At 42.2% G+C, this 20259-nt stretch overlaps 1 protein-coding gene and 2 long non-coding RNA genes across 3 annotated transcripts in view; 2 read left to right on the top strand and 1 right to left on the bottom strand.

Moving 5' to 3' along the window:
* Positions 1-20259, top strand: part of LOC138970986 (adenosine deaminase AGSA-like) — a 396962-nt gene that overhangs the window by 370849 nt on the left and 5854 nt on the right. The window lies entirely within an intron of this gene.
* LOC138970975 (uncharacterized) lies at positions 6358-10863 on the bottom strand. Its single transcript, XR_011457133.1, has 4 exons — positions 10777-10863; positions 10101-10232; positions 9304-9387; positions 6358-7413 (listed from the first exon to the last, which is right to left on the bottom strand). It is a non-coding gene; the product is annotated as an uncharacterized lncRNA (long non-coding RNA).
* Positions 15779-19260, top strand: LOC138970974 (uncharacterized). Its single transcript, XR_011457132.1, has 4 exons — positions 15779-16206; positions 16704-16819; positions 17770-17830; positions 19001-19260. It is a non-coding gene; the product is annotated as an uncharacterized lncRNA (long non-coding RNA).

The following is a 20259-nucleotide window of genomic DNA, read 5'->3' as shown; positions in this document are numbered from 1 at the left end:
TATAATTGTAATCATGTGAGGTGTTAAAAACGTGCATAAATCCCTTCAATTAACAAGATTTTTTGGTTTGAGTACCAAAACCAACCTTGTTATTTTTTCAGTTTTAAAGCCAGGCGAGGCTTCTTAATCCTCACCTTAAATGCTAAAATTCGTTTTTGGCTCCGTGCTGCCCCTGCAATCCGCCAAGGCCTAGGCGGCCCTTGGACCCCGGCAGTAAACAAAAAGTTCAGTCGCAGGCAAATTTCAGACTCCCACCCATGTAGTGTAAAGCCATTAATCACAGTCATAAGTTTGTTTTCATATTCTGTTTGTTTATAAAATAAATTCAGTTCATTGATCTCTGTTTTGGTCTTTGCTTTGTTGCTTTGGTTGAAAATAAAATGACCTTCTCTCCTTCTGAGAAAGCTACCTCTCTTGTGTGGTGTGTGAATTTAATTAAACAAATCATGAAATGTTGTATGCATTGGCAGTGCTTCTTTCCCTTTGTTTATCAAAGAGCAAAAGGCATTATTCAAAGAAAAGTCATACTCAACTTATATACATTAAGTTAGTTATGCAATCAAGCACACACAATGTAGCACTTATATATACATAGCACAGTTGTTCCAAAGAAATATATGAGCATCCCTTGTACCCAAAAAACCAAAAACAAAACACACACACACACACACACACACACACACACACACACCTTGCTTAGCATCATAATGATTGGGATAGGCAGACACTGTGTACATTGAAACTGGAGATGTATTCAAATTACCATATTACCAGGTTTTTCACACACACACACATATCAGGGGCGGATCTGGGGGGGGGGGTGCAATGGGTGCAATTGCACCCCCCCCCCCCCCCCCAGCGGGACCAAAAAAAAAAAAGAGGAAAAAAGAAAGAAGAAAAATGTATCACCTGAAAATAGCACTTTACACGCTCAGATTGCACCAGATTGCACAATTTTGCTTCCTTTTTAAAAAAAAATTCCGGGGGGGCATGCCCCCGGACCCCCCTAGCATGCTCGGCGCTTCGCGCCATCGGTTCGGCGCTTCGCGCCTTCGCTGATAAGATAAAAAAAAAAACTAAAAAAAGAACTTTGCACCCCCCCTTTTCAAAACCCAGATCCGCCCCTGCATATGCACACAAGCACACAAGTGCTAATGTTTGCATTAACTGACTTTAATCCTTTTAAATTCTTACACCCTCTGTAAGAAAATTATGGTACCTCCTGTTGATCTTGTGCCACCAGGACAAGTTGTTCACAACCGTTACTTAAAGGCTTACTAACTCGCTCCCGTGTTTACGATGTGTAGTTTGCCCACAATCGATGTCAAATGCATCATAAGGCCATATAATGACGATATGTCGCAATGCGCGGAACATATACATGCATTACAGCTTGTTCTAGCCTCTGAAAAAGTGAGGATGTCAACAAAGACGCGGAGTTATTTCCCTTGCGTCAACATTACCTCTGTTGGCAAATCTATAAATAGGACGATCTAGATCAAAATAAAAATTCAAATATCTCAACATTTAAGGGGTCCTAGACCACAATATCTTGCAGGGAACTTAATTTAGCATGTCTCCAGCTGTGGGTAAAGCAATTAGCGTGAATAGTCATCAGCTTTCTATGCCTTTAAACTGTTTCTAATGATGAAAAAAGTGTTGAACACAAAAATATGTCATTTTGTTCTCAGTATTTACACATTCTCAAGCAAGTAATAAAAAAATTGTTCTGCCCTTCTGCCCATATAGCTGTTGAATATAATCTTTCTCTCACAGAACACACTTGGGACATGCATCTTCAATTTCTGTGACACTGGGTGTTCCCAATGACACAAGAATGGCCGGTCACAATGAGTTAACAGTCAATAATGCTAACAATAAACCTGTTTAGATGCAGACGGCATATCATAATGAATTTGATACTGAATGCCGTTGGTGGCTTTTGTATTGACAATAAAATATACAGAACGCAAAAGTTTACGGAATACACAGAAATTATCAAGCGAGTTTGTTAATGGATTTTACTTTACAATAATATAACATACTCACTTTTAGATAAAACAAAAGAATTAAGTGCAAATACAATTTCCACCCAGCAAGTTACATTTTTGTGCAAATTAAATGTTGGTCCCTTGACTGCTACTTATACAGTTACCAAATACCTACCCTGAACCCAACTATACTGTTCAAAAAAAGAAACGCATAGTTGCTACTTGCCAAATTTGTTTTATTTTTCGAAAAAATTAACAGAAAATCCAATATTTAGATTATTTGTTTGAAATTTGGTATGGACACAGTTGAATGCACACACAGTTCATTTGCATCTTCAAATCAATCAGTCAATCAATACGATTGGGTGCCGAGGCTGTCAAGTCAGTAGGGGGTGTGACTGCCTTGAGCAGCAACAACTGCCCGGCACCTTCTGGGCATGGACTGGATCAGATGCCGGATATCTTGCTGTGGGATGGTGTCCCACTCCTCCTGAAGTGCCTGCAATAGATCGCGGTGATTTGCCGGCGCTTCTTCTCGCCTGCGCACACGTCTGTCCAATTCATCCCAGAGGTGTTCTATCGGGTTCATGTCTGGCGACATGGATGGCCAGGGAAGCACCTGGACATGGTGGTCGGTGAGGAACTGGGTGGTGAGTCGTGCTGTGTGCGGGCGAGCGTTGTCCTGCTGTAATATGGCATCCTGGTCAGCCAGAAGAGGAAGGGCGTGTGGGCGCAGAATTTCCTCCACGTATCGCTGGGCAGTTATGCGCCCTTGGACGTGCACCAGGGTGCTCCTTCCAGCGGTATTGATCGCCCCCCACACCATGACGCCTCCACCACCATGAACGGGTGCCTCATCCACACAGTTGGGCGCGTAACGTTCGTTTACTCTCCGGTAGACCCTCCTCCGACCATCATGTCGCTGGAGCAGGAAGTAGGACTCGTCGCTGAACCACACGTGTCTCCAGTGATTCCGGACAGTCCAGCGAAGGTGCTGGTTGCCCCACTGCACTCGGTTCTGGCGATGGCGGCGGGTGAGGACAGCTCCTCTGTGAGGTTTGCGAGCTCTCAAACCAGCTTCATGCAGGCGGTTCCGCACGGTCTGGTCCGATAATCGGTGTGGCCCGGGGAGAGCCTGGACAGAAGATGAGGCCGACAGGAAACGATTCCGGAGGTGGCCGCGGAGCCGTATGAAGCGGTCGTGAGCAGCAGTTGTCGCCCTTGGTCTTCCCGCTCGTGGCAAGTCAGCAACGGAGCCAGTGGCTTGAAACCTGACCCACAGTCTACTGATGGTGCTCTGGGACCACAGAGATGTAGTGAGCGAGTTTTGGCGTCAACTAAGATGACTCGAGTCGAACCGGAGGTCGCAAAAACTCGGTCCGGTACGACTGGAGTGACGTCACCGGTTAACCAACTTTCAACCTTGCTTCCTGCGTAGGGTCTCTCCAGTTCCAAGATGGCTGCCAAGGCGAGGTGAGAAACTTCTGCAAATATTTTTGACAAAGTTACGGATTGTGAGAAGACATTTGTTGTAAATCACTTAGCCTTTTAAAAATTAAGGATACTGGGTTGGATACTGTCTTGGTTTTAATGCATTTTATTTTAGCAGTGATGTTTATTTTGGGAAGAAATGAGGTCAACAGGAGTTTGGGTGCGATTTCGGCTCAAATGTACTTTAGCGCCCTGAACTTTTAGCCGGCTGTTTTGCGCTCGATTTTCACGCTCACTTCTTCATTGACGTTCGAATCGATAGTTCGATGTTTTGGCATTACATTCACATCAACAATAAAACAGTACTGCTTGTTCATCATCGTCGTCCATCAACTCTCCACAACAGTAAATTTGTAACGCGCTTGTCGCCATCTTGTTGCAAGGGACGCGACTGGACACAACCCAACAGCGTTTCTGCGAAGAAAAAAACCAGACATGCGCAGTGACCCTACCGTAGCTCAACCCTGTTCCTCGCGAAAACTCGCTCAGAATAGAGCCACCAAGCGCCGCAACACGTGCAGCAACCGAGACCCGCGCGCCGGCCATCGCGGTGTGCCCATTCTTTCGCTGGCACACCCTGCTTTCGCTCTGTCCGGTCTTTGTTTTTGAGAGCTACAATCTCAATAACACCTTGTTTAAAAGTTGTAGAATAATGATGCGTGTGTCTGTATGCTGCTTAATTTTGCTTTTTTAAATTTTATTATTATTGAAAATACTAACCTGTTGATTTTGTAGAGAAAAAGAGAGAGAGGAGAGAGAGAGAGAGAGAGAGAGAGAGAGAGAGAGAGAGAGAGAGAGAGAGAGAGAGAGAGAGAGAGAGAGAGAGAGAGAGAGAGAGAGAGAGAGGGGGGCCAAACAGAGAGGTGGACAAAAGAGAGAGGGAGAGAGAATTGAATTGAATTGAATTGAACTTTATTTTACAAGGATTAAGATTTAAGGCTACGCCTTTTCTTACAATCTGTCCTTGGGACGCATAGACACACAATTATATAATTTAAAAAAAAATTTAAAAAATTAAATTAAAAAAATTAAAAAGTTAAAAAAGTTAACCAACAAAAGGAGGTCGGAAAACTTGAGCACGTGATAATGAAGATGACGATGATGATGATGATGACGATGATGATGGTAATGATGACGATGATGAAGATGAGGCATGAAGCATACATATGGGGTTATACATAAAATCAAATGCATACTATGCAGGTAATTATAAATACAAGCTGGTAGCAATCGAACATGTAGCAATACTACAACAAAAATATGTTCAGAACATACAATGCACAGCATATCTTTGACGTAATACTAACTGTGGCAAATCAAAAGGCGTTAAACTACTCGGACATTGTGTTTTTTAACACATTTTTTAAAGCGTTTTAAGAGAGAGAGAGAGAGAGAGAGAGAGAGAGAGAGAGAGAGAGAGAGAGAGAGAGAGAGAGAGAGAGAGAGAGAGAGAGAGAGAGAGAGAGAGAGAGATCTGCAAATGTGTTTAATTTGTCAGCTTGATGTTTGCTTCGTCTGTTTGGCTTCTCTTGTAACAGGCTAACTAGTTTTGCAATAATGCATTTTTCATTGTTAAAAAAGGGATACATATGATTCTTACAAACATACTTGTTCTTGGCTTCTTATAACCTTTTTGTCTCCAAAAGTCTCAGTCTCAGGTGTGTGTGTCACGGTGTGTGCCGTGTGTGTGTGTGTGTGTGTGTGTGTGTGTGTGTGTGTGTGTGTGTGTGTGTGTGTGTGTGTGTGTGTGTGTGTGTATGTGTGTGTGTGTGTGTGTGTGTGTGTGTGTGTCAGTGTTCGTGTGTGTGTTTGTGTTCGTGTGTGTGTGTGTGTGTGAGAGCCCGTTTTGTTTTATCTTCGTCAGTGTAACTTATGAAGCAACGCGTACATAGTTTACATTTAGTATGCGGTTATATATATTATTTCTCCCCCTTCCATCCACCAGATACCCCCACAAGCAGACCGTTACATATTTTCTGAATAGTTTCTTCATTACACAAAAACATAATTCCAGCTGATTCTTATCAACCAACAGAGATAAGATGCCCAGAGTGCCATAAAGATGCCCAGAGTGCTACAAAACCACTGGAATGTACATTGGCCAGGCTGTGGGATGGGCACGGCGAAATGGCGGCCAGGCAGCTGGTCGTTGCTGCAATCGTTTCCGCTGCCAGCATAGCGCTTGGTGGCTCTATTCTATATCTCTGTGTCTGGGACACGTGGAAGTGCCTGGCGATTGCACTTTCACTTTGGCCTGCTTGTAAACGACCCAACGCAATTTGGCGGTCTTCTCTGCTCAATCGGGCCATCTTTCGTCGCTGAATTGTCGTCTGATTTCTTTGTGGCGAACAATCCGCTTTTATGGGTTTTGGAAGACATGGTGAGAGCTCAATATTCCCCGAGTTTCACGAGATTACACTGAAGCATGACGAGTGGTCATGCCAAATGAGCAATTTTGACATTGTACACTCTAAACAAAAGTGTTCCACTCCTGAACACCCTTTCTGTAACCACTTCTGAACACCCTTTTAGTAGAACACTTTTGGAACACTTTTGGAACACAAAAAGTGTTCTATACACAAAAAAGTGTTCCAAAAGTGTTCCAAAAGTGTTCCAAAAGTGTTCACATCTGAACACTTTTAAGTGTTCACCCTGCTGTAACCACTTCTGAACACATAAAAGTGTTCAGGTCAACACTTTTAGAACACTTTTGGAACACTTTTGGAACACTTTTGGAACACTTTTAGAACACTTTTAGAACACTTTTGGAACACTTTTAGAACACTTTTGGAACACTTTTGGAACACTTTTAGAACACTTTTGGAACACTTTCATCCTGCACTGTCATACAATTCAGAAAGACATTAAAATCAAATTTTGTGAGCAAAGAAGCATTTTTAATTGACAAAAAGAAATGTCTGCAGCAGTCGCAGAACAAACGGGTCTGGGGTAGGAATTGTTGAACACATAATATACCGAGCAACAAAATTCGTCATTGTTTGATTGACAAAATCTTCATCAATTATAGAGTTAGAATTATTAAACTACAAAAGTTTAATGAAGGCATGTTTGACCTTGCTTTTGTGTGATTATTTTGATGCTGTGACTGTTTTAACACACGGGACAAGCAGGTTTATCGTAAAACACATAATGCGCGCTCGCAGCACGTGCAAGTGGAGCAGGAGAAATCTGATGTGTGAGATGTGTTCACTAATGCATTAGCAACCAAAAGAGACCATGGCACGCTTGCTGCCAGTCTCACTTTTGAAACAGCCAGGATGCCAAGATTGACACCACCAAAATGCCAGGTCGATTTAAAGCTGGGGGTGATCCAGAAGCGCTGGCATGGGCTTTAAACGTGCATGTGTCAACAGTTTATCACCTTCTGCAATGTTCTGGTGACATTGGAAGCACTGCAGTTATGCAACGCGGTAGATTTTTTCGCATTACCCCAATAAGACAAGATCGCAATTTCCTTCCACAACGTCTTCGACATCGATTCAATTCAGCCGCTGACAATACCAGGATCATCACTGGAAGCAACCAGTGTCCGATCAGTGGCCAGAGAACGCGATGAAGGCTGACTGAGCGAGACCTCCAAAACTTCGTTTTGTCCTGTGTGTTGAAATAATCGCAGCATCAAAATACTCACGCAACAGCTGTGTCAAACATGCCTTCATCAAAATGTTGTGGTTTGATAATTCTAACTCCATAATTGTTCGAGATTTTGTCAATCAAAGATTGCAGAAATTTTTCGCGTTTCTTTTGTTGCTCGGTATATGTTGCTATTAAATAATATGAACGGAGCTCTGGTAAACCCCATCTTGAAAGTTCACACACGAAAGTCCGATAACAAAAACACCCTTCAGAGTTGGGAGGATTCCAGGCCCTTGGTCTTTGGTTTAGTTTTCAACTCGCTGTCCGGAACATCCTGTTCGAAATAAAAGTGAGTTTTAGAACATGATGCATTTCCAACTCTTAACAGGTTTGTGTTAAACGTTTGTACTTAATTGATAACACTGAAGTGTAAATCTTAACTAATAGTGGACTTCTTCTTGCTGTCAGCAGATCTCCAACAATCGCAGTTACAGGTAAACTTTTTTTTATTCCAGAACGGGCATAGGTCACATAACAGAGAACAAATACGTCACGTCCAATTCGCTCTCACCTTCCCAACACACAATGACACTCGCATGCACGCACATGCACACACGACTGAATGTAAAAAGTAATCCCTCTTGAAGCAGGAGTCTGTCCCTAAGAACAAAAAGTAGAATTAAAATAGGTCTAGCTTTCGCAAGGATTTCATTAGCGCGTGGCCACTCTGGAAAATGGCACTCTACAAATTTTTTATATAAGGTAAGCAGTAAACCGTACTGCTAATGTGGCGAGGCCTTGAGCACGTCCGTTTTCCTTAACTCGTTCTTAAACCTATGTGAACCCAGGGAAAACACCTTGTCAACAATCACTGGAAGCCAAAGATCACTGTCGCAATTAATCGTGAACTCCGATGAGTTTTAGTTCAAAGAAAAGGGTGTCATATTGAATGCACCCTCTAGTAATCCGTTTGTAAAGAAACTACCTAAGTTTTGTTGGTTTGATCTAAATAATGAATTATAAGGAAATCATTTATTATGTAATGTATTCTATATTATAGAATGCATTCTATAACGTTCCGAACTGCCTTCTATGATAAAATGCATTCTATTTACACAAAATACCAAAATGCTTTTTATGATAGAATGCGTTCTTTAACGTCCTGAAATGCATTATAATTTATATGCATAATGTCCCGAAACTACAACAGGCCAGCCCCGCAAAGAAAAGCAGAACTACACACACACACACACACAGCCACACACACGCACAGAGAGAGAGAGAGAGAGAGAGAGAGAGAGAGAGAGAGAGAGAGAGAGAGAGAGAGAGAGAGAGAGAGAGAAAGAGAGAGAGAGAGAGAGACAGAGAGAGAGAGACAGAGACAGAGAGACAGAGACAGAGAGACAGAGACAGAGAGAAAGAGAGAGCTGTGTGTGAGATTGTTTGTAGATCTGCTTTCGAAGCAGGGCCAGGGACCATACCGAGCTGGCCTGTAGAAGTTTTGTGGCGCTTTATGGAATGCATTCTATCATAAGAATGCATTGTTGGCCGTTATAGAATGCATTCTATAATAGAATACATTTCTGGGCAAATGACAAGTATGATTGAATGCATTCTATATTATACAATGTTTTCTATTTTATAGAATGCATTCTATAAATATAGAATGTGTTCTATGATATGGAATGCATTCTTTAATATAAAATGCATTCTAATTTCTATCATAATTTTCTAAAATATTTCATTATTTAGATCAAACTAACCAAAACTTACAAACGGATCGCTTTTAACTCACGTGATCTCAAGCTAAACCTACGTGAACCGAAGGAAAACACCTTGTCAGCGACCATTGGAGGCCAGCGATCACTGTCAAAACCAATCATAAACTCCGATGAGAATATTTTCAAAAGAAAAGGGTGTCATATTGAATGCACCCTGCATACACTGTTAGCGGCAATGGCAGATCCAAGCGGATCAGCAGCGTGTTGTCTGTTGGCCATGCTTTGACTAAAGCTGGCCTCAGTGTTTACGGCACTACTCTACCACAACGAATGGAAATTCTGAGTAGACTTAGTTCAGGAAAACATTTTATCATTGCAGGCCTCAGCACTCACTGAACTTAAAAATATGTATATATTTTCCACCTTTTAAGGAGAAGACTGCAAAATAAGGCAGCATTCTCAAAATGTAACTGCGCTGTATCCCACAGAAAGCTTAAACTTACATGAAGTGCATCCACAAGGTTTCGTCGCATTACTGTTAGCTCCATCTCCAGAAAGTGAACTGCCTCAGCCAAGCAGTATGGTTCCTGCACACACAAGATGCATGTTAAGAAATCAAACACTATTTTACTGAAGTTCCACATCGTAGCAACACTGACAAGTGTTCTGATTCTCATACTTTTGTTTATTGTGAAACTGTGTATCAACATTTAGATTTCTGTCAAATGTGGAAGGAGAGGGGGCTGGCTGTGTGTGTGTGTGTGTGTGTGTGTGTGTGTGTGTGTGTGTGTGTGTGTGTGTGTGTGTGTGTGTGTGTGTCCACATATGAGTTTGGCGACTGTCTGGTGTGTTTTGCACGGAGATATTAATTTTGAAACAGAGTATTTCAGCAAATAGTATAATCAATGATTCCGCAACCGCCGGCACAATTGGCCTAGTGGTAAGGCGTCCGCCCGGTGATCGGGAGGTCGTGGCTTCGAACCCCGGCCGGGTCATACCTAAAACTTTAAAATTGGCAATCTAGTGGCTGCTCCGCCTGGCGTCTGGCATTATGGGAATAGTGCTAGGACTGGTTGGTCCGGTGTCAGAATAAAGTGACTAGGTGAGACATGAAGCCTGTGCTGCGACTTCTGTCTTGTGTGTGGCGCACGTTAAATGTCAAAGCAGCACCGCCCTGATATGGCCCTTCGTAGTCGGCTGTGCGTTAAGCAAACAAACAAACAAAACTTATCAGATCAATTTGAAAGTCAATATTTCTCTGCAAAACTACACAATATATGCAAATGCAGGACATGCGTACCTTGGTAAACACGTCTGGGTTGCCGTCAGTGCCTCCTGTTCATCCTCAGTGCAATTCAGAAGAAATGTGCGCAGGTTACGCCCACATCGATTCGCCACATGGGCACATCAGCTCAAACGGCTTCCCAGTTCCCTGAAAGTGTGATAGATCTGTGAAATCAAATACAACCAAGCATGCATAGAATTATTCTAAATAGTAAATTGCGCACACAATCAACCTGGCCACTATTATGATGAATGTTGTTCATTAATGTATGCTGTTTTTAGCCTACCGCTTCACTTTATCTAGCGTGCAGATCGTACATCTATGATCTAACCAAAGGAAGAAGAAGAATCCGAAAATCTGCAAATGTATTGCTGTGACCACAGGCGGAAGGTATCGTTCACTGGACCACCATTATCATTATAAGGAACCCCTGGACATACAAGTATAACAATAACAAAAAACCAAGCACATCAACCAGAATAAAAAAATCAACATCAAATTGAAATAGAGTTTATTTACCAACGCAGAACTAATGTAAAAGGTCCACTGATCAGCTGAAACCGTTGCGACAGCAAAATTAGAGAAATTGTCTTAAAACGTCCACAGATACAAGTAACGGGAACATGTTACAACAAAAATACGAGTGACTAAGCTTAGATGAATTAATACAAAATCTCAGCAAGCAACTTACAGATAACAATCGGAAATCCTGAGCCAAATCAACGCAGCGACAACGCAGACAGGTCCACAGATCTAAAAGTGTCAACGTTCTTTTTTGAAGCATGATGGGACAATTAGTAACATTATTAAAGTGTAAAAATAAAAATGCTAATACTTACCGCTTATTAGATGTCTCAGATGAAATAAATGTTTGATGAAAAAATATAAGCACAACACGATTAAAAACAAAAACAAAAAAACGTCCCGCAGCGGTCTAGGGGGTATAAAAATTATATACTCTAAGCGACGCTAGATCTCGACGAGTCTCCGTAGCTCAATCGGTAGAGCGCTGACATGGCAAGGCGAAGGTCTCGGGTTCGAATCCGCTCATGGCCCAAATATTTTTAATGTATTGTTTTATTCGGAGCATGACTAAAAGACGAAGTGGAACACTTGTGGAACACTTGTTGAACACGTGTGTTCACCTGGTGTTCCACTGTGCTAAAAAGTGTTTACCATGTGTTCCAAAAGTGTTCAGGTAGCAGAAGATGCTTCAGGATAACACATTGCAGGGGCGGATCAGTTCATTTTATGGGGGGGGTTTCCAAAAGTATATTGTGAAGATATGGGTGTGAAGGCGCGAAGCGCCGAGCCGACGGCGCAAAGCGCCTAGCTTGCTAGGGGGGTCCGGGGGCATGCCCCCCCGGAAAATTTTGTAAAAAAGGATGCAAAATGGTGCAATCTGGTGCATTTTGAGGATGATCATTACCAGTTTCAGGCAGCAGATTTTGTCACTGATTAATACCCCAAAAAAACACCATTTAAAAAAAAATTTTTTGGCTGGGGGGGGGTTTCCGGAAACCCCTGAAACCCCCCCCTCGTCCGCCCCTGCATTGAGAACACTTTCTGTGTTCCAAAAGTGTAAAAATGTGTTCACCCTAACACTTTAAGTGTTCACCCTAAACACTTTCAGTGTTCTCAAAGTGTTATAAAATTTAGAGTGTAGCCACTGATAACGCATGAGTCACGTGCAGAGCTCACTTGTGGCAATGGACGAAAGGTCGACGACCAGATAAACATTTTCTGCAGTTTGGTGGATATCCTTGTAGCCATATAACTAAATTAACCAAATATTACAAGCTATGCGTTTCTTTTTTTGAACAGTATATATACATGCATAGATGTTTGGCATGATGATGATGGTGTGCTTGGTGACCAACTACTGTTTCAACTTTAACACAGTACATTGAAGAAGAAGACAATCAAGCTCAGATACAACCAGGTTAGATAAACCATTGTGGCAATTTTGTGTGTGAAAACAGTGTTGAAACGTAAAAAGGCAAGAACAAAATTTCTCGGGGCCAATAGGTAGAAGCGCTGCTAAATCAATGTACTACACCGGAAGGAAAGTGTGTAACATAACGCCGGAATTAATGCTTTCCTCGTGGTCGAGCTACATTAATTGATATTGACTATTGTTATACTCAAAATGTGACTAATTTTTTTCCATAAACATGATCATTATAAATAAAGGGAGCTGGCAAATGCAAGAAAAGACACATCCCAAAGGGTAGATGTGTATTCGAAATGTAGAGAAAAAGGAAAATACATTTAAAAAGTACTTGTAAGTTGTAACTGCAATATATATATAAGTTAATCAGATACACACAAAGGAACAGTACATACATGCTGGACACAAAAAACCTTCATAAACATGTATAAATGTTCAAATTTTGTGAAGGGCAAAGCAGGGTGCCAAGCTAAGGACATTCATATATACTTGTGTGTTTCATTTCTCATCTCTTTTTCTCACACACATGCACATACGCACGCACACTGACACATACACACGGCATATATACACACACCCACACTGACACACACACCAGGGTGTGCACACAGTACACACACTGACACACGCACACGCACACACCAGGGTCTGCACACATACACAAACACACAATTACAAACACACCACACACACTCCACACTGAGACCTATTCAAGGTCCCTGCATATACAAATACGTCTCAGTCTCACTCTGTGTTTTTTCTTGAGATATTCAAATTTATACATGTATACCAAATAACCTATCAAACCTTAAAGTTATAGTGACACTTATCCCCGAGTACGCAGTACTAGGGTCCTGCAGACTTTAATTGTCCCCGAGTACGCAGTAGGAGGGTCCTGCAGACTTTAATTGTGTGTCTGTCTGTTCGTCTCGACTTGACGGCTTATTGTTGGGAAACTACTGGGCGCAGTTCGTTCAAAAGTTGAGACACTAAATTGATAATAGGTCCGATTGATCGTATTAAAACTTCATAATGTTACCTGGGACCTAAATGCGAAATAAATCACAAAAGCCACTCTTAACGGAGGGAGTTTTTGCGGTGGGACTAAAGGGAAGACTTGGGCGGCGAACACGTCACGCAGTGACGAGAAAAGCATGATTTCAGTGCAAGCCAGACAGGGTGGGGAAATGGTCTCGGCAAAGAAATTACAATGCAGGGTTTGGTCTCGGTGAAAGAGAGACAGAGAGCACGAGAGAGTCTATGGCCAAAGTGATCCGGTGTAGGATCCGGTCCGGTCCCCCCTCTGAAGTAGTCCCCCGGGGGACCAATTCGTGGCAAAAACTGCTCTATAATGGTCCCCCCTTAGACATCCAGTCTCGTTTTTCTTGTTACAATGTTAGTAATGTTACCAGCAATTTCAGAGAAAAGAAAGGAAAGAATCAGAGACTGGTTTCATTTCTTCTTATCAGTATTTATTTATTATTCATTTTATTTCATGTGATTTTTCTTTTGAACGGCATTATAAATCAGATCTATTTTATTTTCTGCAAAATATAGTCAAACAAAGAGATTGCTGTCTGTGCACTACATAATACCGGACGAAGATATAGATTGAAAATGGCTTGAATGCCTAAGAAAAACGAGGCTGGATGTCTAAGGGGGGACCATTATAGAGCAGTTTTTGCCACGAATTGGTCCCCCGGGGGACTACTTCAGAGGGGGGACCGGACCGGATCCTACACCGGGTTCGATTCATTTTGGGCACATGTGTTAGTGTTACTGTTTGTGTGTGAGTGTGTGTGTTTGTGTGTGTGTGTTTGTGTGTGTGTGTGTGCATGAGTCTGTACTCGTGTGTGTGTGTGTGTGTGTGTGTGTGTGTGTGTGTGTGTGTGTGTGTGTGTGTGTGTGTGTGTGTGTAAGAAAGGAAGAGAGAGAGAGGGAGGGAGTGAGGGAGAGAGAGTGTGTGTGTGTGTATGTGTGTGTGTGTGTGTGTGTGTGTGTGTGTGTGTGTGTGTGTGTGTGTGTGAATGTCTGAAGAGTACTCGGGTGCAGCGCGAGCGTTTTTTATGTGTCTGTTCGTCTCGACTTAACAGCTTATTGCTGGGAAACTACTGGGCGCAGTTCGTTCAAAAGTTGATACACTAACCCGTGTACACTACATTGGGTGTGCACGTTAAAGATCCCACGATTGACAAAAGGGTCTTTCCTGGCAAAATTGCTTAGGCACAGTTAATAATTGTCTACCTATACCCGTGTGACTTGGAATAATAGGCCGTGAAAGGTAAATATGCGCCGAAATGGCTGCAATCTACTGGCCGTATAAAATTTTATCTCACACGGCATCACTGCAGAGCGCCTAGAACTGTACCCACGGAATATGCGCGATATAAGACTCATTGATTGATTGATTGATTGACTAACTTGATAATAGGTCCGATTGATCGTATTAAAACTTCATAATGTTACCTGGGACCTAAATGCCCCAAAAAACACAAAAGCCACTCTTAACGGAGGGAGTTTCTGCGGTGGGAGGCTGGTCGCTTTGCGAACAGCCTGAACTAAAGGGCAGACTTGGGCGGCGAACACGTCACGCAGTGACGAGAAAAGCATGATTTCAGTGCAAGCCAGACAACGCGTGGGGAAATGGTCACGGCAAAGAAATTACAATGCAGGGTTTGGTCTCGGTGAAAGAGAGACAGAGAGCACGAGAGAGTCTATGGCCAAAGTGATCCGGGTTCGATTCATTTTGTGCACATGTGTTAGTGTTACTGTTTGTGTGTGTGTGTGTGTGTGTGTTTGTGTGTGTGTGTGTGTGTACATGAGTCTGTACTCGTGTGTGTGTGTGTGTATGTGTGTGTGTGTGTGTGTGTGTGTGTAAGAAAGAAAGAGAGAGAGGGAGTGAGGGAGAGAGAGAGTGTGTGTGTGTGTGTGTGTGTGTGTGTGTGTGTGTGTGTGTGTGTGTGTGTGTGTGAATGTCTGAAGAGTACTCGGGTCCAGCGCGAGCGTTTTTTTATCCCCGAGTACGCTAGTACTAGGGCTCAGCAGACTTTAATTGTCTGTGTGTGTGTGTGTGTGTGTGTGTGTGTGTGTGTGTGTGTGTGTGTGTGTGTGTGTGTGTGTGTGTGTGTGTGTGTCTCGACTTAACAGCTTATTGCTGAGAAACTACTGGGCGCAGCTCGTTCAAAAGTTGATACACTAACTTGATAATAGGTCCGATTGATCGTATTAAAACTTTATAATGTTACCTGGGACCTAAATGCGAAATAAACCACAAACAAGAGGCGAAGCCTTCAAGGCTCACGTAAGAAATCGACAAACAGTAACACAAACTCAATCACTCCGTCACACATACACACACACAGTACACACACACACACACACACACACACACACACACACACACACACACACAGAAAGAGCATAGGTGAAACTGTGCAAGAAAGCGAGACACTAGATCTAGATCTGTCTGTCTGCATATATGTAGCCTACTTACATGGACACGACTGCCAAATAGTCTCGGCCCGCTCAAAATAACAATCACCGAGACTTTCAGTAATTCCATCGCGTGACGTCTAACCCTCGTACGTCATAATGTGACGTCAATGTAATATGACGTCTTCAAATGTTAAAGTTTCTACCACAGACATACACACATACATACGCACGCACGCACGCACGCACGCACAGACAGACAAAAGTTAGCATCGCATAGGCTACACTTAAGCGGGGCTCACACACAGGTGGAGCAAGTGGAGCAAGCGGAGCAAGGGTGGAGTAGGCTGCACCAGGCGGAGAGATGACGCTACTTCCGTTGCAGGAGTGGAGAAAGTTGTGTGTGCGGTGCGGAGCAAGGAATAGGACACGTTTCTATTTTTTGGCTCCGGTGCAGCGGTGCAGCCAATCAGCGCACTCATCACTTTCTCCGGAAATAGTAGTGTGACACTAGGTGGCATCCCAAATAACGACGGCCGCCTTTTTCGAAAGAACTTTTTCATGGATTTTACACAAGAATACCGAAACGGAAAGATAGAATGTGGTTTCCGCTAGATTTCAAGTCACGCTTTTCACTTTTCCGAGGAAGCCAACAGCTGAGTGTGAAGAAACGCTGCTGTTCAACTTCGAAATCTCCAGTCGCAGACGACCTTCGCTTTTGCAGTACAGTCAATGCAGGTGCAATGTTACTCATTTCGATCAGCTCGTTTTCGTATATATTTTTGCATTAAGATCATGTACAATGATTGGAATCAAAGGAGGAATGACTTCGGTATGCAAATGCGTTGGTTTGGCCGAAATCAATACAGCAGTAATTAAGCTAGGTTCTTTCTCGTTAGTTTGTTTTTGCGACTGAAGTTTGTCTTCTGAATCAGTGAATGTACCACTTGCTTGATTTTGATTGTTTGTTCAGCTCCTCGGCACAAAATTCATCATGCAAGATATCAATTTGTTGAATGATAACGGGATAAGTGAAGTTCAAACATGTATCTGCTTGCAAAAACAATCGCAGGGACAGATCTATCTGCTTCATTGACTGACAGATTGTCATTGAATTTCCAACGTAAAATGACTCGTTTGCAGACTCTCTAATTAGATCCATCGAGTGTTTGTGTTCTTAGATCCATTGGCTATGCAGGCTTTTTGCGATCATAACATTGTTTGGGTTTGTGCAGGTGCAATCTGCAGATCAGAGGAGATTGACCGCAGGGTGACGCAGTGTCAGTGATCAATGCAACTTGTGTTCGACACTCAATATTGCCTTCTACCAAACTCAAGGGCAAAACAAAAGGTACATGCTTGTGAATTCATATTATGTAATGTGTGTGAAGATTAACACCGTTTTTAGCTCTAGTCTGAGTGATCATGCTTATTAATATCCAATTCAAGTTACATACGATACATACTCCGCCCCAGCACCACCCTCACCCCATAGCACTGCTATACAGATACTACAGTCCAACAACTAACCCTCTAAAAGTCCCCCCCCCCCCCCCCCCACTCTCGGTGTAACATCTGTTGCTATCTGCACCTTTGTGTGGTAATGGGAAACTCGTGCTCAAATAGTTTCAGAACTGTTGATATTATAAGAGTTTTATTTACCAATGGTTCTCCCCTCCCTCCTTCATATTACACCGACACTCTCTATGCCCACCCTCCACCCCCTTCCCCCATCCCATCACAGGCACGTCTACTAAAGTCTCAGACGTGATAGGATTAAGAGGATGCCACAATGATCCGGGTAACTTTGCAAATAATCATACTGATATAACAGAAGAAAGTTATTCCACAGTCATTTCTACTTATACATTACAGTGTTACAAAACAGGAATTTGTGCTAAGTTATAGTCTACAAACAACAAAGACCCTCCAGCCCCCCCCCCCCCCCCCCCCCTCCTCACCTGCAACATATACATGTTCATGTCCAACTTTCCCAGTGGCTCTTAATCTTATGTCTATGACTGTTGATATTGAAGAGTAGAAAGTTTTCAATGACTAAATTTCCCCTCACACACACACACACACACAAACACACACGCACATGCACATAGCTGTTGTCTCCTTCTCAATCTCTCTGTGTCTCTCTGTTTAATTAAAATATTTGGATCACTAACTCTTCACTGAGATTCAGTGTTATGTGGAGTAAGATTAGTGAATGTTGCAGCTGATTCTGTTGTTCTTACTGTTCTTCCTCCCTGCATAATCTTTTTTCTCCTTAAACAGTTTTTTTTATTACTACAGTGCGTCTATGGAGTGTACATCAGAGATGTGATGGGACCAAAAACATTCCAAAATGAAACAGGTAACTTTTTCAACTGGTCTTAATTTTGTTTATTGAGAAGTTGGTTCACATGATACATTTCAGAGTCGTCCTTTTAAATTCGTTAAATATTGCACCAGTCACTACATCTATAGATTATCAGATTAAGTTGTCTTCTTCTGCATTATGCATATGCAATATTCATCTTTAGTGCGCGCGTGTGTGTGTGTGTGTGTGTGTGTGTGTGTGTGTGTGTGTGTGTGTGTGTGTGTGTGTTTATTGGTTGAAGACGACACAGGCCCCTTCCCTCATTTGTTTTATCTGTGTGCGAGACTTCGTGAGTCAGTTGCATAGGCAGGATAGCTAACTGAGTTGCCTGCAAGACCGTTAACGGCATTTTGCACTGTATATTTGCTGTACATTAATTTCAGCTTAGGTATGACCAATACCAAAAGTTACAATGTTGTAGGTGAAATGGTCTGTCTTTTGGGCTCTTTCCAAAAAGGATCCGAATTCGGGGATAGACTCAACCGTTTCGGGTTTTATATGGAGCCGTACACTAATTAACCCGATTTAAGCATTAAAGAATTTAAGAGTGTTAGTTTTGGAGGGTATAAATTGTAATTCAAATGAAAATTTCAATAATAAATTTTCGTATAATTAATATACTTACCCAATTCTCATAGTTTATACCCTCCCATCCTTCCACGCTACTTAATTTCCTATGGCGTCTTTTTTTTAGCTTGGTTACCACCCTTTCGAGGGCAGGTAATTTGAGTAGTTTTTCGACATCTAGCATATATGAGATCTTAGTCAATGCATCCCTCAGACAACCAGTTACACCGTTAATGACACATGAAGCAATAAGGTAACTATCAGATAACACTTGTATACACAAAATCCACTCGGACAAGATCAACAAAATCTTACGATCTTGTTAACTCATTGGAGACGTAATGTTTTAGTCCTTTTTTTTGGTTGAAAATGTGCTGAAAAAAGAAGATTACAGCTAGATCAAAACTCAAAAGTGTTCCAAATTACCCCTCCATTTGACCTGTGAACTCGCCACTGTGTTGACCTTTGTCATGCATAAGATATAGTTAATAATCGCCAAATATTAACTAACTAGGTCAACAGGTCAAGAAGTATTAAGCATTTTTATGGGCTGCATTTGTTTCATTTGTGTCACCCTTTATGTTTATACTTTTGCAGGCTGGTGTGGAGTTCTGATGTTGCCAGGGCGATGGAAGACACATACATAAGACATATAAACAAGCTTCCAAATCACCATTATTTTACACATTTATGCATATCTATTCTCAGCTCAGACTTGTGCTTTGAAATTGGATGTTTAAGTACTAGCTAAAACCCTGAATAAAGTCTTCGCAATACATGGAATGGGATCAAAAGTGTGTGTGTGTGTGTGTGTGTGTGTGTGTGTGTGTGTGTGTGTGTGTGTGTGTGTGTGTGTGTGTGAAAACAACATTCAAAAATGAGGGTGAGATAAAACATAAAAAAAGCTACAGCACAGATACTTTTTTGTCTAGCGTCAAGGACGGATCCAGGGGGGGTTCCTGTCACCCCCCCCCCCCCCCCCGGCCTGAACATGTATCTCCTCCAAGGGAGAAAATGAAATAAAAATCAATAAATCATGACAAATATTCGGAGAACGCGCCAGCTAGATTCCACATATTCTCATCTACATTTCAAAACGTCCAGACCTCCCTAGCGCCCTCAACTAATGAACCCCTAACACAATTGGGGGCCCCCCCCAACCTGATACGGTCCGGCCATGAGCGTTCTATATCGTCCTCTTTAGAAACTTGTTGCGCTGTTGACACACGTACGTTTCTATTTGCAAACATCCATAAAGTAATATTTTGTTAATCATGTTTAAAACATTTCTTCTGAGTAGAGTGAAGCTAAATCAAACCACACACAAAATGAAAAAAACTAAATCTAAATCAAAGCCATATTGCGCGTAACATAAAGCAACAGTCTAACCGTCTGCAAGAGAGATTGTTAGTAGTAGATCTAAAAAAAAAGAATGGATTCCATGGAAGCTAGTGTAACTATACACATTCAACATCTTTGAAGCTTCGGATATAACTCGATAAAACAAAAAAGAACCAAAACTTAAAACATGTCCCAACAGTTGTTAGTCCACCTCTCTCTTCACCCGACCCCCACACTCACATAGTTTGTGTCTGAAAAGCTCTAAAAACGCACTGGCACACACGCACACAATATACAGAGTCCATTTAGAAATATGTTCAGTAATTGCGATAAAAGACAAGACTTTTGTCTCCTTTGGTAAACATCACGGTGTTTTTTTCCCGCCACTTCTTATCCACGTGTAAAAATATTTCCCATCAGACTGCGCGAGTGGAAAAACTACGTCATATCACAGGGGAATCCCCTACCGGAGCAGGATCGGAGCAGCCTGCTCCGGAACCGGAGCTTGTGTGTGA

This window comes from Littorina saxatilis, linkage group LG7 (assembly GCF_037325665.1).
Source record: "Littorina saxatilis isolate snail1 linkage group LG7, US_GU_Lsax_2.0, whole genome shotgun sequence".
In the NCBI taxonomy this organism is placed as follows: Eukaryota; Metazoa; Mollusca; class Gastropoda; order Littorinimorpha; family Littorinidae; genus Littorina; species Littorina saxatilis.
Note: the sequence above shows the minus strand (reverse complement) of the source record. Positions and strands in the feature narration are given on the sequence as shown.